An 11,361-nucleotide genomic window follows, 5' to 3' on the forward strand; every position below is an offset into this window, starting at 1 on the left:
TTGAAAAATAGCATTCACTCCCTCGTAGCCGAGCATTGCAGCTGCTGCTGACGTTATCCTGTTTGGTGTGACATGATCATTTTGTTTAATCACAAAGACAAGCTAACTCAGAAATTAGTAGAAATGTTTTATTTCAGAAGGTGTGCTGATAAATGCGTAAACAGCCCATCCATTGTACTATGTTACTAACTAACAAGGAATACTTTTTAACTAACAAGGAACTTTTTAAGCCATACTTGACTTCCGCATTCTGCTGCATGTCGTAGATACCACTTACGTGAAAAGTTAGTACCATGGTATGTTATCGTTCTTTCTTTTGCTTTTCATTTGCACTGAACATGTGCTCTTGAGCTTTCCTGAGATATATATTTCGTGTATTTCTTTCAATAACCTCAGTTGTGAGTTCGCGCTTGTTGGTCTCCTAGCCTTTCGTTTTCCCGTCCACTGTGTGCGTGCTGAAATGTTACCAAGAATATTGTTTCATACCCAAGAAGCCCGCTCGCACAACCCAAGAAGGCCTCACTGAGCTGGGAAATGTTCACATTGCAGAAAATATACATTGTGTACTCGGCAATGGCCCAAAATTTAGCCACGAACCTCCTTTGCTGGCTCATTAATTATTGGCATTGAACCGATGAGTTGCTGGAAAAGCCGATGTATCAGTTGGAGACTGTTGCTTACAAGAGGGTGTGGAAGCTCTAGCCAGAACACGGCGAAAACCTATTTTTATGTCAGAAGGGGCCTACGGCAGGCGTTGCGTCATTCTTCAAGTGGATGAAAGCAGTGGGTTCATTGCAATGGATGTAGCTTCATACAACTTCAAGGCAGGACAGGCAGTCTACAAGAATTTCAAGTTAAAAGCCAGCAAAACAAGAGTTTTAAGAAGCAAGTTAGTGGCTCGAAATAATGACTTGGAACTTGCAAAACTAGAACAGTCTATTTCAGCTAGCAAAAACACCTTTTCTGTGTTCTTTACGGCCAAGATGCATAAGCTGGATGTTTCATTCAGGACGACTGTGAGTGAATAAGGTATCTGGCAAAATCTGATTAATCAGTTTTTAATAAAGCAGCTAAACTTGGTTGTCATGAAAGAACCGTTTTAAACTGATAATTTCTCGTGCGTCACCTACTTTCTTCACCCGAATCCTTCGATTGTGTACTTGTTCCCGGTTATTGTCGAAGACCATTGCTAACAGTGTTTAAGCAAGCTTTGGCAGACTGGGAAAAGGATTGATGTTTACACATGAGTTGCCAACTTGTGGCTCTTCACTTTTAAGTTTAGCACATTATCTTGCAGAGTTGTCATGCCTGTTGGCTTCATTTGCCGAGGTGTGCAAAAGAATTGCTTCCATACGAGTTGGCGTAATCCAAGACTGTGAAAATGGCCATAACTAAACAATGCCTAGAGTCTGTGCACGCGAAGATCATGCTCACATGTTATGCAGAATGCTTTTCAAAACCAAGTGAATTAGTTGTCTGTCATCTGTTCCCTCACGTGCTCCTTATCACTGTAGCTGAGCCACTCTTCCAGAATATCTAGGGAAACCAACATGGTACTGGGGTAGAGCAAGAACGGAAAGCATTGAGACTCAAGGTCGTACTACATATGCACAGAGTTGCACACAACCTAAATGCAATCACAAACAGCCATGGTATGCCGATTGTTTTTTCTGCACCGTAAAAGCCGTCTCAGCTTTTCCCTGTAAACATAGTAGTAATCTATCTGATGAAAGCAACACAGGTGGGTACAGCAAGAAGCATGCTAAGGCGTACACAAAATGTGCCAACAGCGTCGTTTATGAATTTACGCCATCCTGCCGCAAATGACAAATGCTGGCCCAGGGCGGAATGTACGTGAATGAGCAGAAGCAGAAACGTGTACTTTTGTTAAAAGATAAAGATGGGGCACATTTTCCAATGCATTGCAATTCTCGTAAGTGCGAGCCGTGCCTGGATAAGGCTCAGGTTATCGGCAGAAGCAGGGCCACCACTGCTCGAGAATCGGTGGAGGCATTCCATATACAATCATGAGGTTCATTATGTACCAGTAGGGGCGTAGCCATTATTATTTTTTTTTTGGAGGGGGGGGGGCATTCTTTTGAAATGAACATTTTTCTATCTCTACGCCATGGATAAAAAATATTTGTGCCAGTGATACTTTATTGTCTCTCTTGCAGGTAGAACGCTAGTTCACAGATTGTGTTTAGGTAGTATGCACTCAGTGTGTGCCTACCTTACTGCACCTGTCTGTGCCTATAAAATCGATGCAGGTTATGATGACTAAACGGTAGAAAGTTTGCCCATTCCTCGACCATTCCCTCATTATTTCATCACGCAAGGCAGCCATAACTTTGTAGCGTGTACATGAACATAGACTGAGTAGCCCAGCAAAGAGTACTTCTAGCCTGACCTGCATGTCTTAAATATCCGTAAGGGCAAACTTGACATAGACGAGGGACTCTATGTCTGGGTGATGCAGGCCAGGCACACATGAGTCTATGACAAGATACAGATATGCAATAACAAGGACAATGAATGCAGTGATTGTGCAAGCAGACCAAGCTAGAAAGAAGCCAGGAGTGATCAGTGCCTTTTGTCGCACAAAGCATGAAATGAGAAAAGTAAATATCAAAAGTAACTCTCACACCATCAGGAACGTAAGAGCACTACCAAAGGCTGCATCTATTGTTCTTCTGTGCATGGGTATGACATGCAGCTCCATAAAAGTAAAGCTAGGGCTGCAACTAAACAGATAAATGTTTTACTGTGGTAGTGTCAGAGCACCTGTTCCAATCTGTTGTGGTCAACATTAGAAGAAAATCACTGCCTTTTCAGCAAATCACTTAAGCAAAAACTTCTCTAAATCATGTTTGGTGCCAAATTAGTTTCCTAACTTGGATTGGCGCCAACATTAATACCTATGGATATTTGTTGGTGAATGAAAATTGTTTAGTTTGTTATATTAGGAACTTCGTAAGACCAGGTTTTGGTAGATACAGTTTTAATAATAATTATAAATAAAAACCGCGCGTGGGGTGCCACAAAAAATGTGTAAACAGCGGGTGGGTGCAGGAGCCAATGTTCTGACAGATGCACTTTTTTTTCAAGGCTGAACAAAATGTTGAAAAATTTGCAGAAATTTTGTTCTGTATGAGAAGTATTGCCTTATAAGAGTGCCTACCCCAAGAAGTAAAATTATTTATAATATACAGAAGCAGAGAAATGTAGCTTGATCTTACTTAATATTGTGCGCACACACCAACGTCCATCAAAAGCTTGGAATACGCAGTGACTGCTAAGCATGGACAAATGTTCTAATCTGATAGTAAAGTACACATCACGTACTTTTGCTTAAAAAAACACACAAACAGAAAACTCTACAACTTCTAAGACTCAAAATGACATTGTACTTCTACAAGAATGAAGAGTCCTTCAATTTTCTTAGTGATACTTGATTTACCAAGACCAAACATGTACATGTGTTTCATTGCGGACGTCTCATTATTCTTAACTTACCCAGTATTATGCACCTTTGCTGCGTAATTTCGATACAATAACTTTGTATATGCAGTATACTGCTTTTCTTGCATGGTCATCTACTGGCGCAATCACCAGCCAAAGAGGTAGAGGCCACAAGAGCGCACAGAACTGAACAGTTTTTAAGCATTCGCGCGTGTAATCATACCGGCGTCACACGGACACTTTTGATCGCAATCAGGGCGTCAGTGCCGAACTCGATCCGGATTAGGCAGCAGCGACAGACTTGTTGATCGTGATCAAAAGTACTCGAGTGACACTGGTATTAGTCACCGCTACATGGTCCAAACTAATCATGACCAAATACGGTGCAGCCGTCAGTGTAGCTGCGATTTAAAAGGTGACAACATAGCAGAAAAGAACCCAGGTGACAACGGTATTGTCATTGCAGTGCGTGGGAGACCACGATCTCATTGATAAATAACATCTGCATGAAACACGTAACACTTGTGCATGACCACGCCGATTCGGGATGTTTGTATTATGTGGATAGCAAAACGGCGCGTCATCTGCTACGCTACTTCCAGTTCGAGGCCTATCCCTGTGCTGCTTCAAGGTGCCTGCTGTGCAGTGTAATCGGGGAAAAAACACGTACAATTCTGTGACGTTTTTGCTGCCGTTTGTTCAATGACTGCGTTCTTCAATTTTTTTTTTTTTTTGAATAGATAGATGATATTTCACCAATTTCAGAGAACAAAGTGAGACGTGAACATGGGCGAAAATGAGGAACATTGAGAGATGGAATACGAGCACAGCGTGCGGTTATTCTTTGAAACACGCAATAATATTTTGCAGGATCAGCTCGATTTAGTATTTTCGAGTGCGTACACTTACCAAGACCACTTAAGGATCCCTCACACATATGTTCACATGCTGTCATATGTCAATATACGTATGATGTCTACATATGCACACATACTTTGCGTGATGAAATATGTCAATATAGTATATTTCTATTTAATAATATGCATCGCTAACTGTCTGTCAAATTGATTAAAACAGGTGAGTGCATAAAAAGCCCATACAACAAAACAACCACTCAAATAATGGTATTGTGGGACGTAAAAAGATTGAAGTCGCTTTTCAAGCAACGAGTAGCGTGGTATGGCATATCTGTTATGTTAGACTTGCAAGCCTGTAGTGCCGATAGGTTGTGTTGTACTCTGACTCATAGCCTTAAAGGCTATCTTGCACAACTGTAGGCTGAGTGCGCATGACTTTGTATACATTTAAAAACATTGTTTGAGCGTGTGAGGGACGACACCTCATTTAAAAGGATATTTAGAGGCGTAAAAAAAAAGCCATAGAACTGCGAGCATGTTTCATTTATAGCACATGAAGCACATTACTATGGCCATTTGCTATATCGAGCCTGGAATAGTATCTTTGCAACCAAAATGTAAATAAATAATTTTATGGGCAAGTGAGCAACACGAAAACAAATGAACGGATACTTCGTGATCCTATGGTGTGCAAAAAGTCATTATATATGACAAAACATGCGCAATAATCACCTTTAATGCAAAACAACAAGCATGTGTCCAGAGGCGCAAGTTCCTTAAAAAAAAAAATGACTGCTCGCACCATTATAACTATTTCTTAGAGATTGAATTTCTTATTTTTGGATGCCCTGATTCCGTGGTGCCTGCATTACTGCTGATGTCTTGACTGAGTCAAACGCCTTCTCGTAGTCTATGAAGGCTATGTATAGGTGTTGGTTGTATGTGAAGGTGTAGTTTGATATGTTTATGGCACGCAATAATGTGAACATTATGGTACATTCTACAGTGCAGTAAAGTGCTGCGTATTTTGCTCATCTTCTTTTCATGATCTAGCAGCAATTTATTTTGGGCAAGAAATATCAGTTATGGTCTTCTTGCCTTTTCCCACTTAATAATGCAATATATTTAATAAAAGATCACATCTCATACATTAATAAAAGGACCAGGGCAGTGGAGTGGCCTTGATACTTTGGCCATGCACTACCATATTGCAATTTTCAACTGCAACTCAAAAACCACTGCTTGGCATATTTAATGCATTTTAAATTCTATTGTTGCATCGATTGCCTATGTAAACTTTTGGTTGTAAAAACATGCTCAGACGATTGACGACAGCTGGCCTGTTAGTTTTTAAATAGCACCCAAATGATACTCCATGCCTGCTGATTATGGCACAGCGTTATAGTATTTGTCTAAAATCAGGGCGTTTTTTCCCTTTTCGCTTCGTGCTGCAGGTTTGTAATTATTCATGCATTCAGTGTTTTCGTAGTGATGACCCATTTCTGGTGCTGCTGCCCTGCCCACTTCGTTTAAGGGGTGTAATTTCTGCTATTTGTTCTGTGCCGCTAGATCTGTTGAGATGCGGGGATGTAGAGGCAAACCCAGGTCCTACAGAGCAGATGTTGTCAGAACTGTTAAATGGTCAGGCACAAATTACTGCCTCGCTTGACGCCATAAAGTGCTCTCAACTTGGAATCGAGAAATAAATTTCTGATTTAACCCAGCGCATAGAAGGGGTTGAAGCACAGTTATCTGCTTTAGCTACCCTGACAAGTAAAGTACAAGGTATCGAGATTGCTATGTCACAACGAGATGAACAGATTTGTATGCTTGTATCGAAAGTTGACGATCTCGAAAACAGATCCCGCAGAAATAACTTAATTATATATGAAATAGAAGAACCTGCTAGAGAATCTAACGAGGAACTACTGAATGAATAACAGAATGTTTTCAGAAAAACCTTGAGGTAACGACATCCGCCATTGAACGATGCCATAGGCTTGGCCGTAAGGTTGGAAATAAGCCACGTCCAGTAATCATAAAATTTCTAGATTATCGGGAAAAGACTTCTGTATTAACGAATGCATTTAAGCTAAAGGGAACTACGATGTCTATTTCTGAGGACTTCTCTAACAGGGTACGGGAAGTACGAAGAAATTTGTGGAAGAGCGCGGCTGAAGAAAAGAGAAATGGCGCAAAGGTTAAGCTAATATACGACAAATTGAGCATTGATGACACCCTGTATGGTTGAAATGAAACCGAAAAATCGCGCTTTAAACTTCAAAAGAAGAAGGGAAACTGACGTCGGGATCCTGTATCTGAGCCATTAAGAATCCTAAATGTAAATTGCCGAAGTGTGGTAAACAAAGCAACTGAATTAGAATTATTGCTTCTTACTCATGATCCAGACTTAATAACACTTACAGAAACATGGTTGCATAGTACAATATTCGATAGTGAAATAATTCCACCTGGTTATAGTATGCTAAGAAAAGATCGCGAAAGTAAGGGAGGAGGCATTGCAGTTGTATTTAAGAAATGTGTCAAAGTAATTAGGATGCCAGATATTCTACAAGTGGAAGGCTTATTCTGCAAAATGTACCACAATAATATTCAATATATTGTAGCTTCCATATACAGACCCCCGACCTCGTCCATTGAAGTCATCAATGAATTAAAAAAATATCTGTGCACTCATGCAAAGTCAGGAGCTCGGATAATTTTATTAGGAGATTTCAACCTACCAGATATAGATTGGACCTCTCTTTCAACTACTAAGCATAACGATATCATAGGAGAAGCAATGCTCGACGTTGCTTTTACTTTTGATTTGTTACAAGTTGTTCACGATTTCACTAGGGTGCAGGGAAGTTCGAAGTCAGTACTAGATCTCTTTTTTGTTAGTGGATGTATTAAGTCTTCGGCCACCTGTGAAGTGGTTCCTGGTATTTGTGACCACAGTGCTGTACTATTGACCCTGGCAAATGGCTTTATGACACGGAAACAAAAAACGTCATGTTTTCGAAATTTTTTGCGAGCTGACGATACATCAATTATAGATCTCCTCTCCCTCAACTTCGACTCGTTTTTAAACAGTACTGCTGATGTGCAAGGCCACTGGGACTCATTTAAAGATTTGGTGAATGAATGTATTGATCGCTTCGTTCCATGTGTTGTTAAAAAGAAGAAAGAAAGGAACCCCTGGATTTCTCGGGACACGTTGCATCTCAAAAGGAAGCTAAAATAATTAAAAAAGCGTCGTAGTCTTGGGAATATCGCTGGTATAAACGAAGAGATTTCAGAAATTGCAACTAAACTAAAACACCAAATCCATATTGACAAACAGCTGTATTATGGTGAATCATTACCAAACTTCATTAAAACGTGTCCTGAGAGATTTTGGCGGAGCATTAAGCCTACATCTACTGAATGTAATGTTTTTGTAATTGATGGCGTTGATGTGCATGATAGCAAGGTTATTTCGAATGCCTTTAATCAACAATTTAAATCGGTTTTCACCATTGACAATAATGTTCTTCCCTCATTCGATGCAGATTATCCACCTATACCTGACGTTGTTATCAGTGAGCATGGCATTCTAAATATGCTACTTAAACTCAATGTTAAAAAGACACCCAGACCGGATAGCATTCCAAACGCATATTTAAAGCGTTATGCCGGGTGGATCGCCAAATATCTGTATGTTTTATTTTCAAAATCGCTACACGAAGGTCGAGTACCAGATGATTGGAGGGCCGCCAGAGTCAAGCCTCTTTATAGGTCGGGTAAAAAGCAACTTATCTCAAATTATCGTCCTATTTCATTAACGTCTACTACCTGTAAACTTATAGAACACATAATACATACGCATATCTCTAAGTTTCTTAGTAAGCATAATATCTTAACGAAACACCAGCACTGATTCAGAAAAGGCTATTCAACCTGTACGCAACTTGTCGAGACAATTCACGATTTCGCAACTTCAATTAACAATTGGACACAAACTGACGCCATTTTTATGGACTTTTCAAAAGCGTTTGACAAAGTCTCACACAAGAAATTACTTTTTAAATTAGAGAAAACACTTAAAAATCCGCGCCTAATAAAATGGATAGCAGACTACCTTATAAACCGTAAACAATTTGTTGTTTTTAACGAATGCTGTTCAGAAGAGGCAACCGTTGACTCTGGCGTCCCACAGGGTACGGTTCTTGGACCCCTTTTGTTTTTAATTTTTATCAATGATATTGTGAATGAAGTTCCTGTAAAAATCAAGTTGTATGCAGATGACTGTGTCATATATTCTGAAATATCCAATGTAACCGATCAAATCATTCTGAATAGTGCCTTTTATAACATTGTGAAGTGGCGTGATTTATGGCAGATGTCAATTAACTTCGATAAAACAGTATTTATGCGAATAACTCACAAGAAAAAACCCTTACTATTTAATTATTCCACCGCAAGTTTCACCCTTTCTGAGGTAACTAACATTAAGTATCTTGGCATTTGGATTACCAATGACCTTAGCTGGACTAAACATATTGACTCCGTAGTTACAAACGCTAACCGAAAACTATTCTTCCTTCGAAGAGCTCTAAAACATTCTAATTCCACGGTGCGTACTCTAGCGTACAGGACTATCATTCGCCCAGTGTTAGAATATGGAGTGATTGTTTGGGACCCCTTCACTAAAGCTAACATAACTAAATTGGAAAACGTACAGAAGAAGGCAGTCCGCTTTATATTTAATAGCTTTGGACGCACCTCTATAACTGAACTCCTACATCGTGCCAATGAGCCTTCAGTTACCGAAAGAAATCGTTTAATACGACTACAATTTCTTTACCAAATAATTAAAGGGCATTATAAGCTTGATGTTTCCAACATCATTTCCTTTTCTTCTGGGTACGCCACCCGCCAAAGGCATCAACTTACAATAACCCCTTTCCGGTCCCGAAATAACTGCTTCAAATATTCCTTTTTTCCTCGTACAGTAACTCAGTGGAATGGATTAACTAATAACCAAGTGATGGAGCCGTCCTTAGAGTTGTTTGCAGCAAATTTGACCTGATTGTTTACATCATGCTGTTCTATTTTTTTTGTTTGTTTGTTTGGTTTATGCAATCTTGAGTGCCAACATTGTGAAAAATATATCTGTAACCACCCTGCTAAAATCTCTGTAATAGGGATTGCAGTATGAATAAATAAATAAATAAATAAATAAATAAATAAAATATGTGGTCAATAGTTACAAAACTGTAGCTGCAGCCCTTCAAGCAAGTTATTTGCAGTTAAAAAAAACTGAAAGCGCCTGATCACAGCAATATTGGGAGTCTGTCACAATGTACAGATCTTTAACACTTGCATAAGTTTTTGTACTTGCAGGCTCATGCACAGCAGAAGAGAAGGGACCTACATTACTGACCATTAAGAGCACAATAAAAGAATTCGATTTACCTCTTGCAGCCACATATTTCAACTAGGAAGTTTGTCTGGTTAAAATTAGTTGAAGAGGTAAGAGTACTTGTAATCTTTAGATGCTATAACACCCCCTGAGGAGGCCTTGGTAGCCAAAAAGAAAATGCTTTCTTAGCAGAAAAACCAAGGCATGGCTTCTCTTGATTGTGATTAAAAAAGTTTTTGCTAGTCTTTGGCAGTATAGTTTCAACACCCTTCGCTAACACCAAGGTAAGTGAACTGTTTTTCTAGGTCTTAAGCTCTTTTGCTGGCCTCGGAACAATGTTATACTAAGTTATACAATGTTATACAATGTTATTTTTACTCTTTATTTAGCTTCTTTCCTATCCGTTAACAAACTGTTAGTACCTGAACGTTAAATGTCTAGCAATTCAAATACTTCTGAAGTCAAGATTCTCACAAGTTATTCGGATTTTATTCAGCATGTCAGGATGGCATCATAACATCCTGAACATCACTGTAATGAATACAACATTTTTGCTCTGATTGAGCAGTTGCTGTTTCAATTGCCATACGTTTGCACAGATGGTCAAACACATCACAATTGATCTAATAACAAATGCCTCAACTTAGTAAACAGTAAAGTTGTATAATTCCAGTGTGTTATTTTATTGCATCTCATAAAGGGGGTAACATATCTTTCAGTAAAAGCATTGCTGGTGATCTCCATAGTCGTAGAACTAATTGAATTTAAACAATTAGTATTGAGGTTCCACTTTGTTGCATGTACATATAGTTGCACCATTTTATCCTGTTCTTTATGCCTGTGCATATCATCAATGACATTTGAACCCAGAAGTCATATTAATATTGCCAGTCTTTGTCATATTTCACTGCGACTTAGCATCGTGTTTGATGCTAGATGCCAAAACAGATTAATATGTCACATCTCCCATACACTACGAAGAGCTAGGTTTCTTTTTAAACCATTGTTTAAGGCAGTGACGTTATTCAGCAATTCTACTGTAGAGTATATGAGCAATACTGTTTGTTCGTACAAGACGCTATACCATTGGTCGCATTTAAATGCTTTTTTCGGTCTACACATGTAGTTTTTAAAATCATCAGTGTCTTTATTTAAATGCGACTGTCTTTATTTAAATTTGAAGTAGTGCATTAAAAAAAAAAAAAGTCTGCATCTCTATTCTGCCCCTAAGGTAGAGAGAAATGGCGCTGTGCAGTCAGGGGTGGATCCAGTCACTCATTTGAGGCGGAGGGGGGGTCGCTTAAAGTAACACCGGAGAGAGAGGCATGGTCATTACTTTTTTGTTTTTTTTGTTAGCACAAAAACTCTATCATAGCATAATTACTATTATTGTGTGCTGAAAGCAATCATACTCATTTGTCCCAATTGGTGATAGCAGGTGGACGGCAAGCACTGAAGAGAAGGGGAGCGGGCACTGAAAGGCTTTGGGGGTGGGGATGGGGATCGCCCGTACCATCCCCGTTTGGATCCGCCACTGCGTGCAGTTCTGCAAGAGATGATGGGATTGATTCCGAATCACAGCAGTCACATTATAGTGGATGCGATATGTACTAATGTGCTAGTGCCATGCACTCG

This window comes from Rhipicephalus microplus, chromosome 3 (genome assembly GCF_043290135.1).
Source record: "Rhipicephalus microplus isolate Deutch F79 chromosome 3, USDA_Rmic, whole genome shotgun sequence".
Lineage (NCBI taxonomy): Eukaryota > Metazoa > Arthropoda > Arachnida > Ixodida > Ixodidae > Rhipicephalus > Rhipicephalus microplus.